This window comes from Vipera berus (genome assembly GCF_964194415.1).
Source record: "Vipera berus genome assembly, chromosome: 2".
Classification (NCBI taxonomy): domain Eukaryota; kingdom Metazoa; phylum Chordata; class Lepidosauria; order Squamata; family Viperidae; genus Vipera; species Vipera berus.
Genome location: NC_138203.1, coordinates 89763572 through 89789993, shown reverse-complemented (window position 1 = coordinate 89789993; position 26422 = coordinate 89763572). Strand labels below are relative to the sequence as shown.

The following is a 26422-nucleotide window of genomic DNA, read 5'->3' as shown; positions in this document are numbered from 1 at the left end:
AGTTTTGGGGCGTTAAGATTGCTGATTAAATTTTTAAATTAGTATCTTAATGGATTAAATTTATTATAGAGGAGAAAGAAGTTTTTTTTTTTAATATTTAACACAATTTAAGATGGATGTTATTTGCTTGTTAGAAAAGTATATTAGGGTTATGGACTAAAAGTATGTGTTGAACTAAGAATGGGTATGCAAGCTCCTAATTAACAACAAGTTGTCTTACAGACTGCTTAACCCTTTTTTTTTTTACTCTTTTTATTTGAATTCAAGGATGACTTGGAACTGCGAGACATTTGGTGTGATACATGCAAGAATTATTTTTGATTATGGTTTAGTTTGGTTGGAGATTATTAAGGTTAATAGGCGCTTTTGGCGCGTAACTGAGAATTTGTTTTTGGTTTTTTTCTTTGAAATTAATATGAATAAGGACTGGGATTAAGAAAATCTATTCTGAGCAAAGCTCTTTTCTGTTTTTCTCTTTTTCTTTTTTACTTTATTTGTAATATTAATATTGTTTGTATTCATTTTACATGAGCTAGAGGGAGATAGAATTAATAGTTTATTGCTGATAACATAGGGGTGCTTATGTTTGTTTTTTGATATTATACCCTGTATTTAGCTCTGGGAAGTCGGGGGGGGGGAGGAGGGAATGGGGGGAAGGGATAGGGAGGGTTGGGTGGGGGTGGGGGAGGGGGGGATTAAAGTCAAAATGTATTGTAAAACTTTTTAAATAAAAAAAAACAGCTCTAGTGATTCAGTCAACAACTGTGGCAAGAAAGGTCATAAAATGGGGCAAAACTCACTCAACAAATGTTTCACTTCGCAACAGAAATTTTGAGCTCAGTTGTGGTCGTTAAGTCAAGGACTACCTGTATGAATAATTTAATCAATGGAAGATAGGTAAAGGTAAAGGTTCCCCCTTTATCTGCTAGTTGTTTCCAACTCTAGGGGCTGGTTCTCATCTCCGTTTCAAAGCCAAAGAGCCAGCGCTTGTCCGAGGACGTCTCCGTGGTCATGTGGCTGGCATGACTAGAAGCCAAAGGCGCACGGAACGCTGTTACCTTCCCACCGTAGTGGTCCCTATTTTTCTACTTGCATTTTTACGTGCTTTCAAACTGCTAGGTTGGCAGAAGCTGGGACGAGTAACAGGCGCTCACTCTGCTACGCAGCATTCGGGATTCGACCTGCCAAACTGCCGATCTTCTGATCGACAAGCTCAGCGTCCTAACCCACTGAGCCACCGCTTCCCTTTCAATTGAAGATATTTCCCTACAATCCCTGCATACCATAAGCAAAGGCAAAATGATAAATAAATGACCAATCATTTCAACCTAGTTCGCAGAGGTTATAAAAGATCAGTTTTAGAGTGTAAACATTTTGAAGTAACAAATGTATAACTTTCTTAATTTTTGTCACATAAGAATGCTATAATTAGTTCTTTTTTTGGGGGGAACTATTGTATGTTTAGGAACTTAGCTTCTTTTTGTTTATGCATGACTGAAAAGAACAGAATGAATGAAGAATCAAAATAATAATCCCTTATATGGAGGGAGAATGTAGAAAGAGCACCCTAATATATGCCAAACTACTGTGTGTGTGTGTATGTGTGTGTACACACACACACACACACACACACACACACACATATATATATATATATATATATATATATATATATATATATATATATATATCCTTTTTTAAAATATTATTTGCATTAGAGTATGTTTTAGATTGTTTTAACTATTGTTAGCAAATATAGACACATAAAACATGTCTCAAAGACTAAATGATCCAACCTCAACTGAAAGAAATTTTCCAGATGGCTGTAGAGTGAACTTTGTGACCTCCACAGGAATCTTAACTATACACAAATCTCCTTTTTTTCACATACACCCATCATAATAAGATAAGCTCATTAAAAAAAAGATAATCACTTTGGTTTGTAGGAATGTCATAGTCCATTAGCACAACAGTGCCTAGAAGTCTGTGGGATCAATTTCTTCTCTCTCCCCTAATGAAAAACTCCTAAGAGCTATTTCTACTGGTCATTATTCATATACTGGAGCTAGATGGATTAATAATCAGATTTATTATAATGCAGCTTCAGACATTTATCATTATTAGCTTGCTGAAATAATCTCTTTTGAAACTCCCCTTTTACCATTTGCCAGCCTCCTGGCTGCATCTTATTTAATATACTCTGCTCCTGTGAAAATTCATTCCTCTTCCAGCTCATCTATACTTACTGTTGCACACAGAGTAAGAACTATTTGCTTTACCTGTATCTGCTTTATTTGTATTTATACAGGTTGTCCTCGACTTTCGACCAAAATTGAGCCCAAAATTTCTATTGCTAAGAGACACACTGGTTAACTGAATTTTGCCTTATTTTACGACCTTTCTTGCCACAGATGTTAAGTGAATCACTGCAGTTTTTAAGTTAGTAACACGGTTACTAACTAACATGGTTCCGCCCTTGACTTTGCTTGTCGGAAGGTCACAAAAAGCGATCACCTGACCTGAGGACACTGCAACCGTCATAAACATGAGTCAGGTGGCCAGCATCTCAATTTTGATCACGTGACCCACGGGGATGCTGAAACAGTCCTAAGTGTGAAAAACAGCCATAAGTCACTTTTTTCAGTGCTGCTGTAACTATGAACTGTCCTTAAAGGAACTGTTGTAAGTCAGGGACTACCTGTACAACCCGTCTCATTGCAGATCAGTGTTTTAAAAAACAATGCCTTTTTCAAAGTTGCATTAAAATGCAAATGCATTCTCAGAAAGAAACTTACCAAGAAAGTCTTTAGAAGCATAGGTTCTCCAGCAGTTAATCTAATAAATAGTATACAATGTTTCCTTTCTTGACTATTATTTTTAATTAAGGACCAGAGTTTTCATTTGCTTAATCCTTAGCATGGTGCCACATTTTATTTCCTCTACTATCGTTCTGCTACAGCTGGCAAATGTTCAGTAGAAGAAAGCTGCTTTGCCAAGTATGAAATGGCATAATTTCAATTGCGATTGCCTATTGAACAGGTGCTGAACAGACTGCAAACAGATTGGCTGATTAAACATCTTCCGCTATCTGGGGCAACACAAAACAAGTATTCCCTGAAAGTGTATTAGTTCAGTGCTGGACCATGGATAGATACAACTACAGCTGCTTTACAATTCTGTTAGGATCATCTTCCACTTCCCACGTACTCAGACAGATTAGCTGTTGGTGCACATTAACAATTTCATGATAAAATAAATGTGTTAGCTAGTGGCTGAATTTTAAAAAAAATGAATTCCATTCTTTGATCTCCTAGGATTTCTTGAATCAAGCACAAAGGCAATTGCTTGTAGTAGCAAGAGGTCTCTTCACCTGTTGTAGTGCCTCAAAAGGACAAGTCAACAGCATATCATAAAATCCCCTATATCACAACCATCTGTGTTGCAGACACATTTGTCTCTAGGTGAGAAAATGATAGGCCACATGTTTCTGAGATTCTTTTACCAACTAACAAATAAAAGAAGCTATTTATACAGATACAGAATTGGGTTACGCTAGAACTAATAGGCAGATATATTTTTAAGCCCAGAATACTTATAGTAAGTAGTTGGCACAGTAGACTTTGACTTAAAACTGTAATGGAACCAGCCCAACACAGTCATAAGTCATGATGATAGTAAATCAGGTCACATGACTGACCCAATTTTATCTTTTTTGCAACAGTCATTAGGCAAATATCACAGTTGTTGACTGAACCGATGGTTCACTATGGGACAGTTTTACTGACAACTGAAAATAAATGCTGGTTTTTCTGCAAAACTATAATGAAAATGTAGTCACATGACTGTGAGACACAAATGCAAGCCGGTTGCCAAGTGCTCAATACGTGGTTATGTGAGCATGTGGGGGAGTGACTTTTGTAACTTCAGAACCATGTTGCAAGTAACCCCAAGGGAGGTTCTGTGGTAACTTCAAATGGTCACTAAGCAACCAGTCATAAATCAAGGACTATCTATAACTTTAACATTTATATCCAATTAGAAACAATGTAAGCATAGCAAAAACTTGTAATTTTAAACTGCAAAGGTTAATTATTGTTGAACCTTTCTGGATTAACTTCATTCTGGTTTCATATACATTGGCCATTAAGTCAGGAAGAATATACTTAGATACTTAAATAAAGCAATGACAGCACCATGACCTCATAATAGCACCATGATCTCATAAAATTATATATAAGTTGTATCTAATGTGATTAAAAAATAGTAGTATACACTTTTCATGAGAAATGAAATGCAGGGACCAAAAATTTGTTTCAGATGGAATGACTGCTACTATTTATATTCTTTAGCAAAGCAGACAAACCATAAAAATCTGTGGCACATAATTGTGCAGAAACACAACTACATTTCATTTATGAATTCTTCCATTTTTATCTTAACCTTCATAAAGACATCTGAATGATTTATCCTGTGTTTTAGAAATTTCTCCAAGTAATTCTATCCTAGCCTTTGTATTTTTATTCTCATGATTTAACAATGGAGAATGTATATGTTCAAACCTTAAAATTCCCTTCAAGTGAAGAACTTTAGTACATACCAACATCTCTTAGATAAACTGGTAAAAATATGAAGCTACTAAATTGATCAAAAATGATAAAAGCCCTGTCTTCTGACTGCCTTATCCTCAGAACAGCTCCACTGGAGTTCAAAACATATACCTCAAGCTCTACCAAGATACTGGATCTGTGTGCAAGTTATCCATGGCTATATTAATGATGATGATGATGATGATAACTTTATTGTCACTTTGAATGTACACCAATCGGCATACATCAAAATGAAATTTCGTTGCATACAGCTCTCAAAGGGTCACCACCTCCGATATATACTCCTTGTTCGGGGCCTGCTCAAATTTCACATTGTCCATTTTAGTCTCTAGGGAGTGAACGATGGCAAACAGGACAGATGGAAATGGGGCTCCATGTGGATTAGCCCTCAAGTTAGCTTGTATTCTGACAACCTCGCCTTCTTTCCTTTTTCTGATGCTGACTCTTCCACCCTTTCCTTAAAGAGGCCTTGCTTCTTTTCGCCCCTGGAGCACGCTGCTGCCGCCACCACCAACTCCTCCAAAAGCCTCTCTCTCTTCCTCTGGGCCTGCTGACAGCCTCATCCAGTTCCTTCACTCCATAAGCTCCAGGTCCTCTCTTCCTCTGCCTCCTCTGGAAACAGCCCTGATTTGCAATACAATCCATCACTAGGCCAGCAGTCAGATCTTGCTGCTGGTAGAACAAATTCAAACAGCGCCAATGACTTTTAATGGTCTCACCAACAGTTCCAAAACAACTAGAAACTCGCCATGCCAGCAAAGATTGTCGGTCGTATGTCGTATGTTACCTTAGTTCCACCATGTTGCTCAAACACATTAAAATCTTCCTGATCATGTGGCCTATAGCCTTTACTATCCCTCCCAAAACTATTCACCTTCAAGAGCCAATGCAGCCGCAGCCATTCCAGGCGCCGCCATCTTAGAACTATTCAGGTCTTTGGCCAAATTGTTCCTTATATTAAAATATAAAAAGGAACATTTCACATTATCTTCTGTATGACCTCAAAACATTATCATAATTCTATCAATTTACTCTGGATTCAGATGGCATGGAATCTATTTCCCAAATAAATAAATAAATAACTCCTAAGATTTCAGTTGCAGAACTATGTGACAATAGTAGATAGTGGTATGTATAAAGTAACTGAAACTTCTCACAGCTAAAGCTATGCATCACTAAACATAAGGAGAAGGGGAAGTAAGTATGAACTACCTATTGCTTTTCCCATCTTCTGTATGACCTCAAAACATTATCATAATTCTATCAATTTACTCTGGATTCAGATGGCATGGAATCTATTTCCCAAATAAATAAATAAATAACTCCTAAGATTTCAGTTGCAGAACTATGTGACAATAGTAGATAGTGGTATGTATAAAGTAACTGAAACTTCTCACAGCTAAAGCTATGCATCACTAAACATAAGGAGAAGGGGAAGTAAGTATGAACTACCTATTGCTTTCCCACTCCTTTGATGTTACTACTCCCACACTAATCACTATAATGGTTTTTCTATTTTGAATTGTGTACCTAGACAGTCAAATGTAGTACCAGGAAAGAGAATGAAATGTTATGTTTTTAAAGGTAAACATTATTTTAAAAGTTGTACTGTGAAGTTACAAACGTGCATAAGGAAAAGGCTTACCAAAATATAAGCCGAAAAGTTAAAGTTGATTGTGTGTCTGAACTTGGATGTCTTCAGCTGTAAACAACAGTTTTACCCACAAAGCCAGCCATTTATCTATCTGAAGAAAAAAAAAGAGAAATAAAATAAATGTTATAAGATTATTCATCCCCCATACATTTTGTTCTCTACTGGTTGTGAAAAATCTACTTTTCATACCATAAACGGGTTTCTGTATTTTCACAAGAAAAAACAAAAGATGAACACACTGGCCAAAAGATATTACTTGCTGCATTTCTTCTACTTGTACTGCACAATCAGAACTTTTTTTACTCTGCCTTTATTATTTTTTATAAATAGGTCAAGGTGGCAAATACACCTAATACTCATTATTACTTCTATTTTCCCCACAACAACAACCCAGTGAGGTGGGTTGGGCTGAGAGTGTGTGACTGGCCCACACTCTCTCCCAGCCAGCTTTTGTGTCTAAGGGAAGCCTAGAACTCACAGTCTCCTGGTTTCTAACTGGTGCCTTAATCACTGGATCACTAGTTTTTTTAGAGATGCTAATTCAATCATCATTACCCACTGATAGCAATTCTTCCTTGCACAATCAGGAAAATGAGGACATTTATGGCCTCAGATGTTTAGAATTCTCTGAAATCATTGTTTGTTTATAACAAACTCTAACCCCCTTCGATTTTAATAAAATGTCTATAAGTCTATCCACACTGTTTTAATCCATGTATTGTTTTTTTGCTACTATTTTTGTTTAGCTACATTTTTATCATGACCAGTGAAATACACTAAAACCCAAAAGACATTCTGCAGTGCTTATAGAGAAAAAAGGTAGTTACAAGCATAGTAAGCAATAGCACTTAGACTTATATACCACTTCACAGTGCTTTACAGCCTTCTCTGAGCAGTTTACAGAGTCAGCATTTTGCCCCCAATAATCTGGGTCCTCATTTTACCGACCACAGAAGGATGGAAGGCTGAATCAATCCTGAGCCAGTGAGACTTGAACTGCTAAACTGCTGGTAGCTGGTAGTACTTGCAGTACTGCATTCTAACCACTGCGCCTTCACACTCTTTGTAACAATAACAACAATAATAACAATAACAACTAGCCAAATTTGGAGATGTTGTGAATTTATGTTGGGCATGTGGGCCCGACATGTCAGACTCATGACATCCCGTGACGTTGTGCGACGTATCAGAACTTTTTCCCCATTGCCGGCAATGGGGTAAGCGCGGTTGTAGGCCATTTCCCCCCTTCTCCCATTTTAGGTCATTAAGAAGTAAATGAATGTGACAAAGAAAAGTTATTACCTAGTACACAACAAAGTAAATAGAATTGAATTATGGAATGCTTTGCATAAATATGGTGTTGCAGGTTGGTTGTTAGATGAGGTAGAAATGAAACACATTAGAATAAAAACAAAGGCAGAGTTAAGTAATATGTATAGTGAATTTACAATTGAAAGAACTGAAGAGGTAGTTTCCCCCCTTGAAGTTAAGAATAGCTAAACAGGGGAAAAAATACTATAGGAGCTACTAGGGACTGGACCTAATGACAAATTTAAACTTCATTTTAAAAAGGAGATATTTCTATAACAGCGTTGAAAGCAATGATGTGATAATGCCTGGCTCTAAAACCCAGACATTTAAAAAGAACAAGAGGAACAAGATAGGCTCCTTCAAATTTCAGATTTGGAGACAGTCACTAAAAGGTCATGGACTTCAAGAACCCAATTAATCAGTCCTGGATTAAAGGTACTGACTCTTTCCTTGAGATGATGACCAGTCAAGCACAATCCTTTGGTCATGTGATATGACAAGTTGAGAGACTGGAAGAGAAGAATGATGTTTGGCAAAGCTAAGGAAAGAAATTAAGGGGGTGACAATGGATGAGATGGATGGTGAATTCAAAGAAGAGCTACAGGTTGTTACTTGAGATAGGTCAAGCTGTCAAGCATTTACCCATGATGTAGTCATCAGGAGACAAGTTCTACTTGATAGTATTTAACTAAATGTATTGTGCAAACACAGCTACTGCTGAGATCATACATCATATTAATCACAATGTGGTTTTATTTTATCTTAGGACATTGTACAAACATAGCCAGTGTAATTTGTAAGCCATGATTTATGACAGTGTATTGTATGAACCAATGCAATGGTTTGTTCAGTAACAGTTTAAAAATGCACTGGGACAATGTATTAACCCATGCAGCATTTATTTATTTAACATATTTTTCATTCCTTTCTTTAGCTCAAAAGATTTTCAGTGCTAATCTAATCCCTGTTGGAAGGTTTTACACTCAAAGTTCAAGGCGCAATTACTAATTCTGAAAGTTACCATGCTTATCACTAGCATTTTCAATTTCAAAAAAAAATATTTACAAAAGGGAAAGGAAGAAAAGATTGTCCAAACGTTCTTTATTTTAAATATTTATGACATTTGTATAGCACCATGTAAGATGAAGCTTTGTGAAAAGATTACAATAGGTAAACATAAAACCAATTTAATTTAAAAGGCTGTATGGAATCACAAACAAGATTAATGCAACAAAAATAAAAACTCACAGCAACCGCAGAATAACTTGAAAACTGAGAGATCTCAAGTGAATTATGTACTTTATTTAAAAAGTCTGGGTGAACATTTCCAGCTGCCCAGTGATCTCATTTGAGATATCTTGCTGAGTTGGCTGTTCCATGACAAGGTGCAATTAATGAAAAAGGCCCTCTCCCTTATGTAATTTCATGGGATGGTAATCATGAGGTGGGACCTCTGGAAAAAGGCCTATAATGTTCAGATAGATAAATATGAATGGGCACTATTATGCTCCGGTTCTTTGTTTATTGCTTTTCATGTATTTTACTATTTTTATGCTAAAACTTCCAGGAAACCTTTTTATTGGATCAGGCAGTAAAAGCAATAAATAAATAAAATATACAAATAAGAAAACTTTACAGATAAACTTGTGCCAAGCTATTTAGAACTTTTAAGATTAAAAAAACCAACATTTTAAGCTGGGCTCAGTTACACCCAGGGAGCCAACGTTTGTAATCTGTTGGCCATAGTCTGAATCAATAGCAAACTGATATTAGATATTCTGCAAACATATGATTATAATAATCCCAATATGTTATCAGGGTGTCGGTAATTTCAGCCAGGTGACTCCATCCAAATGAACAAGCTAACTAATACATTAGTTGAACCTGATAAAAGACAACAGAGGTCACTAATATTAAATCAGATTAGAAATCTGAATCTTTGCAACCTAGAAGCAGCAAAACACTCAATTCATACTGATGAAGCCCTGAGAATATCTGTACTGTCTTCACTTATATTTTTTTTTGTTCATATTTCTTAGCATACCAAGACTGGAGTGCACAGATTTTTCAGGCTAAGGGACAGTTGGCCTTAACAAGGCAAGCTACAGACCATACTTCAGTTGTTGTTCAGTCACTAAGTTGTGTTTGACTTCGCGACCCCCATGGACCACAGTATGCCAGGCCTCCCTATCCAAAACCATCTCACGGAGTTTGCCCTAATTCATGTTCATTGCATCTCATCCTTTGCCATCCCATTCTACCTTTTCCAATACCAAGGTCTTTTCCAACGAGTCTTCTCATTTGGTGGCCAAGAAACTCTTAAGAGTCTTCTCCAACACCACAATTTGAAAGGATCTCAGCATTCCTTATGGTCCAACTCTCAGAACCATACTTTTTCTTTTTTACACCCTTTAATGCCTTTATTCGGGGTAGAGTGTGGTGACTGAATGGAGCTGAGCGTTTACTCTTTACCTTCCTGTTACCTATGCAGAGTTTGCAACAGGTATTTTCTCTTTGCACCCTGATAAGAGAAACATCTGCTGCTGCCTAGTATTGAACTCTCAACCTTCCATGTGGGAGGCGAGAGTCTTCACCTCTAGGCCACTGTGCCACTGTCTCACAGCCATACATTACTACTGGGAAAACTACAGCTGTTGACTATGCAGACCCTTGTTAGCAAGGTGATGTCTCTCTGTACTTCAGTGGTTGGGGACAAAACTAAAACTAAAGTTCAAGTAGGTGCTTTTAATTCATATGAAACAGAACAAAAAGTCAAAAATAGAAGAAAACATACTGACAAGAGATGCCATCATGCTCACTGGTAATAAATAGTGTACGGTAGGGGAAAAAACCTTACTTGGGAATTTGTGTACTTGTAGAAGCTGAACAGAATGGTAATGTAGTCCCACAGATTGCATCTGCAACCATATGTAGTGAGGATGCATATACGATGTTAAGGGAATGCAAAAAAAAAAAAGTTGACCAAAGTAAGAGTTTTATTTAGGTCTGGCTAAATTAAATACATGAAAGCAATCTAAGATTGGCAATCTGAAATTATTTGGTTTCAAAGAAACTGTATTCACTTCTCTCACTTCAGTTTTCTTTCCATCGCACAGGTTTTACAAGTTTCCAATAATTATACAGTTATCTACAGAGGCTACCCTGAGTGTAGCTATAAGGTGAGTGTATGTAATATGACCCTCTCAATTCCTGGCAAATAGATGGGGAAGAAATGGAGGTAGTGACAGATTTTATTTTCCTGGGCTCCAAGATCACTGCAGATGGGGACTGTAGCCAAGAAATTAAAAGACGCTCGCTCCTGGGGAGGAAAGCCATGGCAAATCTAGACAGCACACTAAAAAGCAGAGACATCACCCTGTCAACAAAAGTGCGTATGGTGAAGGCTATGGTCTTCCCAGTTGCAATGTATGGCAGTGAAAGTTGGACCATAAGAAAGGCTGAGCGCCAAAGAATTGAGGCCTTTGAACTATGATGCTGGAGAAGACTCCTGCGAGTCCCTTGGACTGCAAGGCGATCAAACCGGTCAGTCCTAGAGGAGATCAACCCTGACTGCTCTTTAGAAGATCCTGAAGCTAAAACTCAAATACTTTGGCCACCTAATGAGAAGGAAGGACTCACTGGAGAAGAACCTAATGCTGGGAAAGATTGAGGGCAATAGAAGAAGGGGACGACAGAGAATGAGGTGGCTGGATGGAGTCACTGAAGCAGTAGGCGTGAGCTTAAATGGACTCCAGAAGATGGTAGAGGACAGGAAGGCCTGGAGGAACGTTGTCCATAGGGTCGTGATGGGTCGGACACGTGAACTAACAACAACAATGTAATATGAACACTTCCTCCTTTAAAACAGGCTACAAGAAAATTAAGGCCCTGTTTCAGGAACATCTGTCCCTATCAGCCAGGAACTGAGTAAGATCTCTTTAGAAATGTTTCTAGCAACACATATGGTTAACTGAGTCAAAAGTTCCCACTCTTTTGTTTCATGGGAAGAGCTTAGTAACAAGTGTTCCCGCCAAAAAATGGCTGAATGAGTTTGCTTTATCAGTGTGTGACCAGTTTGCTTTACCAGTGTGTGACTCGTCTGCCATGAGCTAAACTTAATCTTCCAAACCTTTCAGCTTTGAGCTAAAATTAATCTTACTGTTAACTACAGTAATTTGTTTTTGTGTGTTCCTACAACACACTGACCTTCCATTTTATACAAGCAAGTGCACTGTGGAAACAAAGCTAGGGGAACTTATTTCTGAGCATATATGTGTAAGCTTCCATTATATATTTATCACCAAATGCTGTGTTTATATTTCTATCCTGGACAAAAAAGCTCATTTTACTTTGGTTTTTCCCCCCAATTATAACATACTACTTAAATATTTTTTCAGACTTAGAGATCTGTCTCACATATACTATTAATGTCCACTGAGCACCCAGTGGTGATCAAATATAATACTTCCAGTTGCTAATCATTCTGAATTGTCACTGTGATCACGAGGCTATTACTCTTCTCCTGGATAACACCTCTTCAGAAACCTCTAGAGAAGGTTACAACGTTTTTTTATTAATAATTATAGCTATTAAAAGCTGTCTGGTCCCTTGCTGATATTATTGTTAGTTATTAAATGAGTTAGATATTCACATATTTTTTTAGATTTCCTTTTACAGTTGTTGAATTACTGCCCCCCCCCCACTTTTTTTGGGTCAAAAGAAAGAGGTGTCCAACCTTGGCAAGTTAAGACTTGTAGACTACAATTCCCAGAATTCCATAGGCAGCACTTAATACATTTTGATACATTGACTGAAAAGTTTAATTGTATCCATAATAATCAATTCAGGTTTAAGAAATAGAATAAAGCAATAGGAACTTAAATTCTGCCTTTGTACAGATCTTCACAACATGTGGACAGCCAGGCAGCCTTGTATAGCCCACCATTTTTTTAAAAAAGTAGTAAATTTAAGAGTCAGCAGTGCCACTGCTTCCACCCCTACAGTATTTAAAGAACAAGTGATTGACACTTCTCATATTTGGGGCCCACAAAAAAAATATTATCAATATGGGCCTTTCTCCTCAACATGTTGTGCAGGCCTGGTATACAATTTAGAAAACAGTCCTCACTTACCCACTTGCCTTGCTCAGCAAGCATTCAAAGTTGCAACAGTGCTGAGAAAAAATAGGCTTATGGTCAGTCCTCGAACCTGTGGCCATCGCAGCATCTCCACAGTCATGGAATCATGATTTGGGTGCTTCAAAACCGGTGTACATTTGTGATGGCCACAGAATCCCACAGACATGTGATCTCCGTCACAACATCCAACAAGCAACATCAGTTGGAAAGCCATGATCGCACAGTATTGCACTTGATTTGCTTAATGACTGCTGCAGAATTATGTCGTAAGTCCAGCACAGTCATGTGATGTTTCACAGTCATGTCTCTTAGTGCTTGCTGCTCACAATTAAGGTTGTGAGGACTACCTGTAACATCTTTTCTGCTACTGAGACTGAGATACAGAGCATCTGGTTGCATGCAGATCATAGTGTTTCAAGACATCATTATGTATAGAGCCTTGGTGGAGCAGTGGGCTAATGCCTCCCTAAGTAACACCAGCTGCCTGCAATTAGTGCAGGTTTGAGTCCCACCAGGCTCAAGGTTGACTCAGCCTTCCATCCTTCTGAGGTAGGTAAAATGAGGACCCAGATTGTTGGGGGCAATTAAGCTGACTTTGTAATAATGCCGCTTGGGGGGTGGTGTGAAAGCCCTAATAAGCAGGCATATACATAGAATGAAGGCTATTGCTAAGCTTGTAAGCCGCCCTGAGTCTTCGGAGAAGGGCGGGATATAAATGGAATTAAAATAAATAAATAAAATAAAATAAATAAATGTATAACAATAAATAATAATCGATCTATGAAAATAGCCATTTCTATAGCTGTTTACCTGAGATTAAACCACATGTAACACTGTACCTCAAGCTGCATGCAACTGATTTACCCAAACATAACTGAAGAGTAAATTAAATATCTCAGGACTAATGCAATTAAATGTGATGACTGTTTATCTGGTACAGCCTTTTTAGTTTCCTTTCCCCTAAATGTCTGGACAATGTAAAAGCAATAGAATATGCCATCTATTCAAATATCTTCCAGTAAACAAAGGGGGTTGGCTCAGACAAACTGTATGTGGAAATTAGCCCAGTGTTTATCTTTTCAAATCTCCTGAAAATCCTATCCAAAGCCTATTTCTCTATTAATACTGTATATATCATAACGGGATTTATGCTGCTTTGACACCATATGCAGTGCAATTATGAGTGTGGAGGAAATGATATTGTTGCAATTGCTTTCAGAATTTACTGTACATTTTCACGGCTTGAATGCGTAATTAAGGACAGAGTAGAGCCACCCTTGAATAAATGCCTCATGACGAGGTAACAGACATCCTATTTCTGGAACAAGTTGAGTATTGTGTTAATGATAATTCAGTACAGTTTGAAAATGTAAGGTCAATTATCCAAGCATAAAGCCTATTGCCCGGCCTAGCATATAAATCTTACAATCTTATGGACATAAGAAGAGCTTGCTGAGATATGTTGGATTACAACTCTTTTCTTCTCTGAGATTATTTCAACAGAAGCCAAAGAGAGTCTCACAAATAAGACATAATGGCAGCAACTCTCCTCTGCTGTTTCCAGCAATTAGTATTCAAAGACACGCTGCTTTAAATTCTGGGGATAGCATATATTTCCAAAGTTCATCTAATTTCCTTTTAAAGCCTTATAAATTAGAAGCTATTAAATCTTCTGGCAGGGAATTCCATAGCTGAGTTATGCATAATGCATTTTTTCTATCCTTAATCTCCCAACATTTACCTTCATTATATGATCTCAGTTCCAGTATTAAAGCAGAGGTAACAAAAGCTTTTTTATTTATGTTTCTTCCATCACACATATAACACATACGTGCCTTTTATTCCCTTCTGCCATTCATCTTTTTTGCTAAACTGAAGGCCAAACCGTACATCATCGTAATTATTAGGAGTGCCTCTCTCCTTGTGAAGTAAAGCCATTGTACATCAGAAGAGTCTTACTAGCATCATCTTTTCCCAAATTACCGGTAAGTGCTCTAAAAAAAGAAGAAGAAGCTTCCAGGATACCCACAGATATGCACATAAAGGTGAAACATGTGATGGTGGAGGAGAAGATGCTGCAGAGTTAGTTTTAAACGCCCATATTTTCTGTTTGGTAGCCCTCTTCCAAAAAGGGATTCCCATTTTAGAGTACAAATTGACAGAAAGATCAAGTTGAAGCCTTATAATAAGGTATGGTGAAAACCCAAAATATATACTGATAGTCTTCCATTTACAACCACAGTTGGGATCGGAACTTCAGTTGCTAAGCAGTGCAGTTGCGAAATGAGTTGTCCTGTGACCAGATCCCATTTTACAACCATTTTCCCACGATCATTAAGTGAATCGCATGGCACCTAAGCAAATCTGGCTTTCCTCTTTGACTTTCCTTGTTTAAAGCCAGCTGGGCAGTGGCGTAGCGTGGGTTGTCAGCACCCGGGGCAATTTGCGCCCCCTAACCCGGTGACGTCATGGCACCGCCGAAAAGACGCGCCCCGTAGCGGCGTAGACTTTCCAAGAAGAGTCGCGCGCATGCGGGATGCTTCCGGGTCCCTCTCGAGGGCGGCTGGGCGGGGCTCCGACCTGCAAGAGCCGCTGCATTCAAGCTCGCACGTGAGCCCCGCTAAATAAAGCCACGCATGCGCACGAAGCTAGGCCAGCCGGCCGGCGGGTCCGTCTTCGCTCGGCCAAGCCTGCCGGGGCGCCTGCGGGGCGCTTGCGGTTGGCCTGAGCCTGGGCGGAGAGTTGGGCACTTCTATTTATTTTATTCAGTTTATGTGGCCGCCCATCTCACCTGCCGGACTCGTTTCGCTTTGCAAGAAAGAGCAGCTCGAGAGCGGAGCCAAGCCGACTCTGTGCAGCCCTTGGGGCTCCCTGAGCAGCTCAGTGCGAGCGCGCCCCCCCAGATGTTGCGCCCGGTGCGGCCGGCCCCCCCTGCACCCCCCACGCTACGCCACTGCAGCTGGGAAAGTCGCAAATTATGATCAATTGACTGCAAGATGCTGCAATCGTCATAAGCGAGAGTCAGTTTGCCAGTTTTCACCATCACTGTAACTATGAACTATTTGTTAAATAAATGGTCAAAATCAAAGACCACCTGTAGTAGAAATGTGGAAACTAATACCTGCAATCTAAAAACTCAGATACTCAAATTTTAATTGTGGGTTCCAAAGGAGATATTTTGCCCCAAATTACGTGAACATTAAAATTTCTGAAAGTCTCATTTTAGCCATAAGGAAGAATATAAAATGACAGAAAGCAGCACCCACAAACACCCACAAACACACGAACTAGTCTTCCCAAATTAAATGCTTTTGGCAATAGCCGTGCCGGCTAGAAATTGTAGCCCTGTATCACTTTAAACTGGGAAAGGCTGACTTGAAACTGTTAGCAACAAATTCAAGAATGCCATAATCAATACTGTTTTTAAAAGCTAATTCCAAACTCCAGCAAACAGAACCTATTATTGTACAATAAATTACAGCCAATGGAGAAAGTTTTCACCAAAGTCCTCCATCCAAAATGAGTTAGTAACCCAGTAAACATTTTCAGTGAGTGGCTGCTGGCTAGCTAGGAATACAGAATTATGGAATCACAGGGCTAGAAGGGATGTCACTGTATCCCACCTGCTTACAGTAATAAAGGATAATCACACACAATCTTTATATGATTGTATAAAGCTTTTGTTTATTTTAATCAGAAACCAAGGAAACAGATTTTAAACATTCTTTTAAAAAACTGCATACAATATATGCATACAACATGATGCACTTATTAAAGCAGGTGCATCTTGCTTAAAAGGACCAATTAAAGAGTAACACATTTTGTGTAAATTAAGGTTATGTTTAATAACAACCTTGTCTACAAATTATCTATTTCTGTACACAGTTAACACTCTACTTCTTCCATACATAAGTAATTCAAAAACCTCACATTTGGCATGGTGGATTATTTTTCATGCCAGTGGAATTTCATTTTCATATACTTCTATGCCAGACAGTTCTTTCTGATTATATCCAGAAGGTGGCCAATCTTAATTTTCAGCAGATTAGCATATTAGGATGCTTCAATTGCTTACTTAATAAGATACTCGGTTGAAAAATATTTGGATGAGATGGAAATTGCTTACAGATTTTTGACAGGAAGGAAATGCAACATGACTCATGGATAGCTTTTAATCAGTTTAAAATTAGAAACAGGAGCACATTTCATGCACGAGATACAACAAACTGTGTTTCTGGTTCGAAGAGGGTACCAAGTGTATTGCTGTTCAGAAGCCACACTTTTTTCTGAATCGATATGGGTACGTGAACAAATAGGGTTTCCACCAGCTTCATTTGCTAAGAGCTATATAGAGTTAACTCTTGCCAAACAAGATATTTGTTACTCAGTTTGATTCAGGACAAGCTATAGATCTAGCATGTATGAAGCCTGCCTGGAGATTGGAAGGCGTTTGGTTAACCTAATTCCATTCCATGTCCAATTCAGAATCAAGTCAGTCTAAACTACACTGTACAAAATGTGACAGTACATAGATCTGCAACAATACTATCACCCTTGCCAAGCGTTTCAGAATATAATCAATAGTAAATGTTTGTAGAAAGTATTTGGAACCAGAAACATTCCAGAGATTTTGCTACTTCTGTTACTGTACCTGCTGAAGCATCATATTATGCTATGGTTTATATACATTATATAAGCCAGACCTTTGGAACCGTTTACCGGTGGAGCTCTGGACGGCTCCCAACCTTCGCTCCTTCCGACGTGACCTAAAAACATATTTATTTGAACAGGCCGGCCTGGTCTGATGGGTTTAGGGGTATTTTAACATTTTGTATTAATCTATTTAAATGGGCTATTGTATTTAATATTTCTTTTAATTTTTATATATTGTATTTTATTGTATTGCCCTGTACACCGCCTTGAGTCCTTCGGGAGTCCTTCGGTATAAAAATTAAATTATTATTATTATTATTATTATTATTATTATTATTATTATTATTATTATTATTATTATTATTATTATTATTATTATTATTATTATTATTATTATTGATATGAATAAACCAAAGTAAGCTGGATTTGGTTGATCTAGGTTTGCAAAATACGCTAAGCTTCAAGCAAACCACATTTGGCAGATCTCCACAATGCCTCCTTAACTCAAACATACCTCTTCCTGACCCTGCTCAGCTACTATGTAAGACCTGGAAGAATTTAGCTCCTGGAAGGAGCAATGGACACATAGCGGGAGGGTGACCATACTGAATCTGAAGCACTCTCGACTACTTCAGCTCTGATTACTATCCATCTCTACTGAATCGTTAGTAACATATCATTTAATTACATGGTAACATTAAATTGCTCACTCTACCATACTGGGAGTGCTTTAATTTTATGGTTGTTAGCAATTTGTTAACAAAGGTTGCAGCATGCCCAAGATGGCGGACGTGCTTGGCTGAGCTCCGCGAGGAGCTCCAGCAATTTTTGTGACCCTGGGAGCCCTACAGGAATGTCATTCTCTCTGTATTGGGGGTCTGGATTAGGGTCGAGGTTAGCTTCTGATGGCTATTCCTGGAACTGCTGTGCTGCTCGTCTGGCTTGTCGGAGGGCCCCGGCTGTTTGGAGGAGTTTCGGAGAGCCGTGCTGGCCCAGAGGAACTGCCTGAGCCCCGCGCTGTGTTTTTCAGCGCCGATCAGCTGACTTTCCTCCGCGGCGCCGACCAGCTGCTTGTCGGCTTTTTGGAAGGCCCCGGCTGCTCGGCTGTTTGGAGGAGTATTGGAGAGCCGTGCAGGCCCAGAGAAACTGCCTGAACCCCGCGCTGTGTTTTTCAGCGCCGATCAGCTGACTTTCCTCCGCGGCGCCGACCAGCTGCTTGTCGGCTTTTTGGAAGGCCCCGGCTGCTCGGCTGTTTGGAGGAGTTTTGGAGAGCCGTGCAGGCCCAGAGAAACTGCCTGAACCCCGCGCTGTGTTTTTCAGCGCCGACCAGCTGATTTTCCTCCGCGGCGCCGACCAGCTGTTTGTCGGCTTTTTGGAGGGCCTCGGCTGCTCGGCTGTTTGGAGGAGTTTTGGAGAGCTGTGCAGGCCCAGAGAAATTGCCTGAGCCCCGCGCTGTGTTTTTCAGCGCCGACCAGCTGATTTTCCTCCGCTTCGCCGACCAGCTGTTTATCGGCTCTTTGGAGGGCCCCGGCTGCTCGGAGGAAGTTTGGGAGAGCCGTGCGGGCCCGCAAGAACTGATTGAGCCCTGTGCTAGATTCTTGGCGCCGACCAGCTGACTGTGCCCCGCAGCGCCGACCAGCTGTTTGTCGGCTTTCCGGAGGGCCCCGACTGTTCTGAGGATTTTGGAAGAGCCGTGTAAGCCCGGAAGCCCTGGCTGAGCTCCATACTATGCTTTTCGGAGCCCGGAACAACTTGACGGAGCCGGCGACTTCGAGGAGAACTTTTCAGTTGCTCAGGAGCCGGATGCTGGTTGAGTTACAACTACCATTATGAACTATGGCTTGGAGCAGTGTCAGCGTTATAAGCTGGAGTGGTGGAGACGGCCCTAGTTGCCGTCTGAGACGGCTGGCGGTGAGGGAGTTGGAGCGCCGCGACCGCCCTGGGACGGTGACTATGGCTGGGTGGAGTATGGCCTTTATGCCGGGACATCTGGAGGCATGGACTATTGTTGTTCACTGGACCATATCCTTGAACCCCACTCTGTGACTTTATGGGTTTTTACCCTAATCCATCTTGCTGACTGGTTTCCCCTATTGTCCTCCCTTTCTCCTTTCCCCCTGGGCTGTGGAAGGTGCCGGGTGTATAATCACTGTGAGAGAGTGATTAAGAGCTAAGAGTTTCCATCTGTGCCGTCTTAGAGGTGAGAGCTCTAGGCGGCATCTCTTTCCCCGGCTGCATATTTCAGGCTGCTTCCCGGTTCTGACCGTTGTGAGAGAACGGGGATTGTCCCGGGGTTACCCAGCTCTAGTGGCAGAAGAGCTGGGTTTGCAGTCTGGATGCTCTCCTTCCACTTTTAAGATCCTCCCATTTTATTTACTCGATCCGGGTCTGTTTTTGCTGTACTATCCAATTTTACTATGGTCTTGAGATACTCCAGCACGGTTTTACTCGCTCTCAGGGGTGCCCCCCCATCCTGGGAGCGACCCGCCTTATTTTTTAATTCACCTCTTGATGACGGGTCTGATTGTTGGGACCCTGAGAGATGGCCGGGCAGAAACAGGGGCCTAAGATATAAATTTAACAAGAGGCCCCTGATTACTTTTTTAGCTAAATTTTTTGTAGGGTTAGGGAGGGGGGAGGGTTGTGGTTGGTTGGAGAGGGGGGGCACTCCGCCAACTGCTGTTCAGACCAGGCCTAGGAGAGATCGCGTTGAGAGGGAGCCGGGGTCGGTCATCTCTGGAGCTCTGGAGCGGGTCGTGGGAATGCCAATTCCCACGACGATAGGGAATGGCTGCAGGTGTAAGATCAGAGGGCCGTATCGACCTCCGGGAGGGCCTCTCCGCTATTTGCAAGCGGTGAGGCGCTCCGACCCTCTGCCTTCGACCCAAGGCTCTGGGAGCAGGGATGCGCAGCCACCTGAGTTCCGACTGGTGTACCTAAATGCCAGGTCCGTTGCTAATAAGGCTCCCCTCGTCCGGGATTTAATCGAGGGTGAGCAAGCGGACCTGGCTTGCATTACGGAAACCTGGTTGGGCCCAGAGGGTGGTATCCCCCTGGTGGATCTCTGCCCACCAGGCTTCCGGGTGCTACACCGGCCTCGGACTCAGGGTAGGGGTGGGGGAGTGGCTGTAGTTATGAGGGAGACCTTATGTCCGCAGGAGGCCACCGTTCCTCAGATAGTCGGGTGTGAATCTCTCTTATTGAGGTTCGGTCCTAGGGCGCAGTTGGGCTTGCTGCTCGCGTACCTTTCGCCCAGTCGCGTAGCAGCAGCCCTGCCTGAGCTTCTCGATATCCTCTCAGGGCTGGTGATTGAGTTTCCTAAACTAATGGTTTTGGGAGACTTCAATCTACCATCCCTGGGAGGAGCATCTGAATTAGCTCGGGAGTTCATGGCTTCCATGACGGCCATGGACCTGACGCAGGTAATTCATGGACCAACCCATGAGGGAGGCCACACCCTTGACTTGGTTTTTTTATCTGGTCGGTGGTTAGATGATCTTGGTGGGGGCTCCCCAATTGTTATGCCCCTGTCATGGACCGATCATCATCTCCTGCGGCTGGTCTTCCGTTTTGCCACTCCCCACCGTGGGGTTGTTGAGCCAACTAGATGGTTCCGCCCCAGGCGCTTAATGGACCCTGAGAGGTTTCAGGCAGCGCTGGGGGCCCCACCTGCCTCCCCAGCTCACAGCTCGGCAGATGCCTTTGTGGAGGCCTGGGAAAGGACGGCCACGGAGGCACTTGACCGAGTTGTACCCTTGCGGCCCCTGACCCGGCGCAGATCCCAATGGGCTCCATGGTTTTCCGCGGAGCTCCGGGAGATGAAGCGTCGGAGACGGGGCCTAGAGAGCGTCTGGAGGTCCACCCAGTCTGAATCCGACCGATTGCGACTAAGAACCCATATTAGGTCTTATCTCGCTGCGATGAGGGTAGCGAGATCTAACTACTTCGCTGCCCTCATCGCGTCCGCAGATAATCGCCCGGCCGCCCTGTTTAGGGTGACCCGCTCCCTCCTCAACCAGGAGGTTAGTGAGGATCCCTTGCAGGGGCGTGCCGAGGAATTCAGTCAACATCTGTCGGACAAAATCGCTCGGATTCGGACCGGTTTGGACTCCGACTGGGCAGTATCGGACGATCAGGACACGAGCGATCTTGTCGATGTCACCTGGGAGGAGTTCGATCCTGTGACTCCGGAGGAAGTGGACAGGATCATGGGGAGGCTGAGCTCCACCACATGTTTATTGGACCCGTGCCCTTCCTGGCTGGTTTATGCAGCCCGGGAGGGGACACGAGGCTGGTTCCAGGCGGTTATAGCTGCTTCTTTGAGTGAGGGTAGTTTTCCCGCCGCCTTGAAAGAGGCGGTGGTGAGACCTCTCCTCAAGAAGCCTACCTTGGATCCGGCTGTTTTGAATAACTTTCGTCCGGTCTCCAACCTTCGCTTTCTTGCGAAAGTTGTTGAGAGTGTGGTGGCGCACCAGCTCCCTCTGGTCTTGGATGAAGCGGATTATCTAGACCCGTACCAATCGGGCTTCAGGCCTGGGTACAGCACGGAGACGGCATTGGTCGCGCTGGTGAATGATCTCTGGAGGGCTCGGGACAGAGGATACTCCTCTGTTCTAGTCCTATTAGACCTCTCAGCGGCTTTCGATACCATCGACCATGGTATCTTGCTGCGGCGTCTCAGGGGATTGGGAGTGGGAGGCACGGTTCTTCAGTGGTTCTCCTCCTATCTCCTGGGACGCTCGCAGTCGGTGTTGACAGGGGGGCAGAGGTCGACCGCGAGGCCTCTCGCTTGTGGAGTCCCTCAGGGGTCGGTCCTCTCGCCCCTTCTGTTCAACATCTACATGAAACCGCTGGGTGAGATCATTCGTGGTTTTGGAGTTGGGTATCATCAGTATGCTGATGATACCCAACTTTTCATTTCGACCCCAAACCACCCCAGTGATGCCCTCGACGTGATGTCCCGGTGCCTGGAGGCGGTCCGGGTCTGGATGGGGAGGAACAGGCTTCGTCTCAACCCTGACAAGACGGAGTGGCTGTGCGTACCGGCATCCCGGGATATTCAGGATATCCCACCCCTCATTATGGGGGGTGAGTCATTACCTCCTGTAGATAGGGCTCGCAACTTGGGAGTCCTCCTGGATTCACAGCTCTCTTTAGAAGACCATATTGTAGCTGTAACTAGGGGGGCGTTCGCCCAGGTTCGCCTGGTGCGCCAGTTGCGGCCCTATCTAGACCGGGATGCCTTGCGCACGGTCACTCATGCGCTCGTGACCTCTCGTCTTGATTACTGCAACGCTCTCTACATGGGGCTACCCTTGAAGACCACTCGGAGGCTCCAACTGGTACAGAATGCAGCCGCAAGAGTTGTGTCGGGGGTCTCCCGATACTCCCGTGTTACACCTTTGCTCCGCGAGCTGCATTGGTTACCAGTTGTCTTCCGGGTGAGGTTCAAGGTGTTGGTAATGACCTACAAAGCCCTCCATGGCATGGGTCCAGAATACCTTGGGGAGCACCTGCAGCCGGCGTCAACTTCCCTCCGCCCAGTACGCTCCCACAGAGAGGGCCTCCTCAGGGTGCCGCCGGTCAAAGAATGCCGACTGGTGGCCCCCAGGGGGAGAGCATTCTCTGTGGGTGCACCGGACTTATGGAACCATCTTCCGGTAGAGCTCCGGATGGCGCCCGACCTCCGCTCCTTCCGGCGCGACCTTAAAACCCATCTCTTTAAGGAAGCGGGCCTGGCCTGATGGGACGGGGTGGGTTTGTTATTTGTTATTATGACTTTAATTTTAAATTTGTACTATGGGCATTGTTTAATCATGTTTTAATAATTTTAACTTTTGTATCTGTTTTTTACGTATTGCCCTGTTAACCGCCCTGAGTCTCTTGAGAGAAGGGCGGTATATAAATTAAATTAATAAATAAATAAATAATAAATTTACCCTAATGCTGAAGTAACTTCTGCCCTCCAAACAGAACAAGGGGAATCTGGAAGTCAACAACTGTTGCTATAAAAAACAAAAAAGAAAAGAAGTCCTGCCTTAAAGTACTGCTGGCGACTGGTTCACCCAATCTGAGTTTTGAAGAGAAAAAAAACTTGATACAGAAAGAAAGAAACCAGGTTGAGAAGCTGCTATTGGCTAAAGAAGAGTTCCTAAGGCAAAAACACACACAAACAAAAATGAAACATCAAAATCAACTGAATATTGAGTAATTACAGATTTCAAAGGAACAATGTAAGCTCAGGAGACTGAAGAAACATGGAAATCCTGTTGAAAATATGTGTTTAAGAACAAAAGGGGACAGAAGGGATACAGTTGTTGGAGTTTATTGTACATCACTTGGAGAGCCAACAATACAGATGGGCCTTTCTGCATTATCCTAGTGATAATAGGTAAAAGGTAAAGGTTCCCCCGCACATGCATGCTAGTCGTTTCCGACTCTAGGGGCCGGTGCTCATCTCCGTTTCAAAGCCGAAGAGCCAGTTCTTGTCCGAGGACGTCTCCGTGGTCGTGTGGCCGGCATGACTAGACGCCAAAGGCGCACGGAACGCTGTTACCTTCCCACCGGAGTGATCCCTATTTTTCTACTTGCATTTTTACGTGCTTTCGAACTGCTAGGTTGGCAGAAGCTGGGACGAGTAACAGGCGCTTACTCTGTTACACAGCACTCGGGATTCAACCCAACAAACTGCCGACCTTCTGATCGACAAGCTCAGCGTCCTAACCCACTGAGCCACCAATAGGAGATTTCAATTATTCTGACATCCATAATATACAAAGGAGGAGCAACACCAGAGAATTAGTCCTGCATACTGGATATCAGAGGAGCTAATTTTGATTGAGGGAAAGACAGATCAGATCCAAGGGAGAAAAATATTTGAGAAGGAGGAGAAATCCAACGAAATGAGATATTTTGCCTCCAATATCTCAATACATTCTAGCAGAAGGGAAAATGTGAGAAGTCTAGAGTATTGAAGAGAAGAGATATGCACAGAAAATAAAAGAAAGAGAACATAATGAAAGAAAAATTGGGGATAGTCTTCGGAAATTGAAAGAACTGTGATAAAGAGGCTGAATTAAAGTATGTGAGATACCAAAAGCAATGAAAAACTGTTCTTTAGGTACATTAGAAATAAAAGGCAAGCCAGAGTAGGGTGCAGTATAAGGAGAAAGTAATGAAGCAGTCATGAGTGATGGTACAAACACAGAATTTCCAAACTTCTATTTTGCTAGGTTGTCTCTCTGAAGGAAAATAAGCCCTAACTGGTGATTATTATGCTGCACTGCTGATGTTGCCTACCGTAGTTTAGTAATGAAACACCTGTAAAACAACAACCAAGCTCAGAGGGCACTAAGGACCCCCCACAACTCCTAGAGGACTAAAGTCCTAATAGACTAAAGGTAAAGGTAAAGGTTCCCCCGCACGTGTGTGCTAGTCGTTTCCGACTCTAGGGGCCGGTGCTCATCTCCGTTTCAAAGCCGAAGAGCCAGCGCTTGTCCGAGGACGTCTCCGTGGTAACAGCGTTCCGTGCGCCTTTGGCGTCTAGTCATGCTGGCCACATGACCACGGAGACGTCCTAATAGACTAGAGGAGAGCATATGTCATCATCCCTATCTTCAAAAAGGGGAATAAGGAAGATACAGAAAACTACGGGTCTGTGGAGCATCACAAGCAATGTTTCTCTGTTGCACCCCCTATTTGTGGAAAATCAGCACCCTCATTTTTGGCTTTCCACAAATTGTTAAATACAGAGGGGTTAAGGCAGGGGAAGGCAACCTTGGCTCTTTTATGACTCTTGGACTTCAATTCCCAGAATTCCTGAGCCAGCCATGCTGAGGGAAAAGGGAGAGGTTTCCAAGCTGAGCCATGCTGGCTCAGGAATTCTGGGAGTTGAAGTCCATGAGTCATGAAAGAGCCAAGGTTGCCTACCCCTGGGTTAAGGAGAGTCTTTAGGGAATGAATGGTTAGTGTTACCATTTCGTTGTATGCAGACAAATTTGAATATAAGTTGCTGCTGTACAAACGCAACACTTTTGGATTCTTCAGTTACTATCCAAGATCTCTAGTCAAATTTGTAGAAAATATAGTGTTATATAGGAAACATTCTTGGTAAACAATATGTTGGAATAACTCTAATATTATACCTTTTAGTAAGAAGGATCCAAATGAAATAAATAAGAATTTTTTATTGTTCAAAACTTATTAATTCCTAGTAATTATTATCCTGAGGAAAATATCCTGACTATTCAATGAGAACACTTCCTTTATATTACTTTACCAAGACAATCTAATTTGTGGGGAGACATCAATGTGGTAAAAATGAATATTGCAAGAGAGACAATAGATTGAGAGAAACGCCTAGGTGGATTCTATTTAAGTAAGTATTTTAAACTGTTTATTCAGTCCAAAGTACAAGCTACCATGACTTCCTGTTGGACGATTTCTCTGCTATTGTGCCCTCTATCTTTCTCTACCACCAATCACTTTTCTCCCTATGGACGAGTCTTTCTGGACCTATATACACAGATATGTATGCACATGCACACATACATATTATATACACATATAGATGTAGGAGATGACCAGGCTAAGCCCGAGAGTCAAACGCATCATCAGTCATGAGTGCCTGCAGGCCCACAAAAGATCTAAGTCCAGCCCACCTTGAATTCCTTCTACTCTTATCTCCTGTTAATTTCTCTTCACTGTTAGTAGTTCAGATTCCCCAACCTTTTGGGCACCAGGGACTAGTTCCGCAGAGAGAGGTTTTTCCGCAGAGCAGAGAAGACGTGGTTTTGCATGCTGCCTGTATCCCATGGATGGGGCTTCGATTGTTTGAGCAGCTTGGTTTCCGGCATGCTGCAGCCCAGTGCCGCTTTATGGACCAGGGGTTTATACAGTATGCAGCTTTTTAAAAGAATGACTTTATCTCCCCAGAGAACAATAATTTACTTATTTATTAAATTATTTTTATAAATGAATAAACAGCAATAAGTTAACAAAAAATGTATTTGCTTAGCAGAGAAAAGGGTTGCCGGACTGAAGCCCAGCAAGAATGTATC

At 42.1% G+C, this 26422-nt stretch overlaps 1 protein-coding gene across 2 annotated transcripts in view; it reads right to left on the bottom strand.

Annotated features, from left to right (window-relative positions):
• KIAA1958 overlaps positions 1 to 26422 on the bottom strand; it is a 67919-nt gene that overhangs the window by 29427 nt on the left and 12070 nt on the right. Inside the window, exon 2 of one of the 2 annotated variants that reach the window (XM_081317870.1) lies at positions 6253 to 6352. The gene's annotated coding sequence lies outside the window, so the exon portion shown is untranslated. Of the gene's footprint in view, positions 1 to 6252; positions 6402 to 26422 lie in introns of those variants that run through there. The other variant, XM_081317871.1, reaches the window with a different exon arrangement.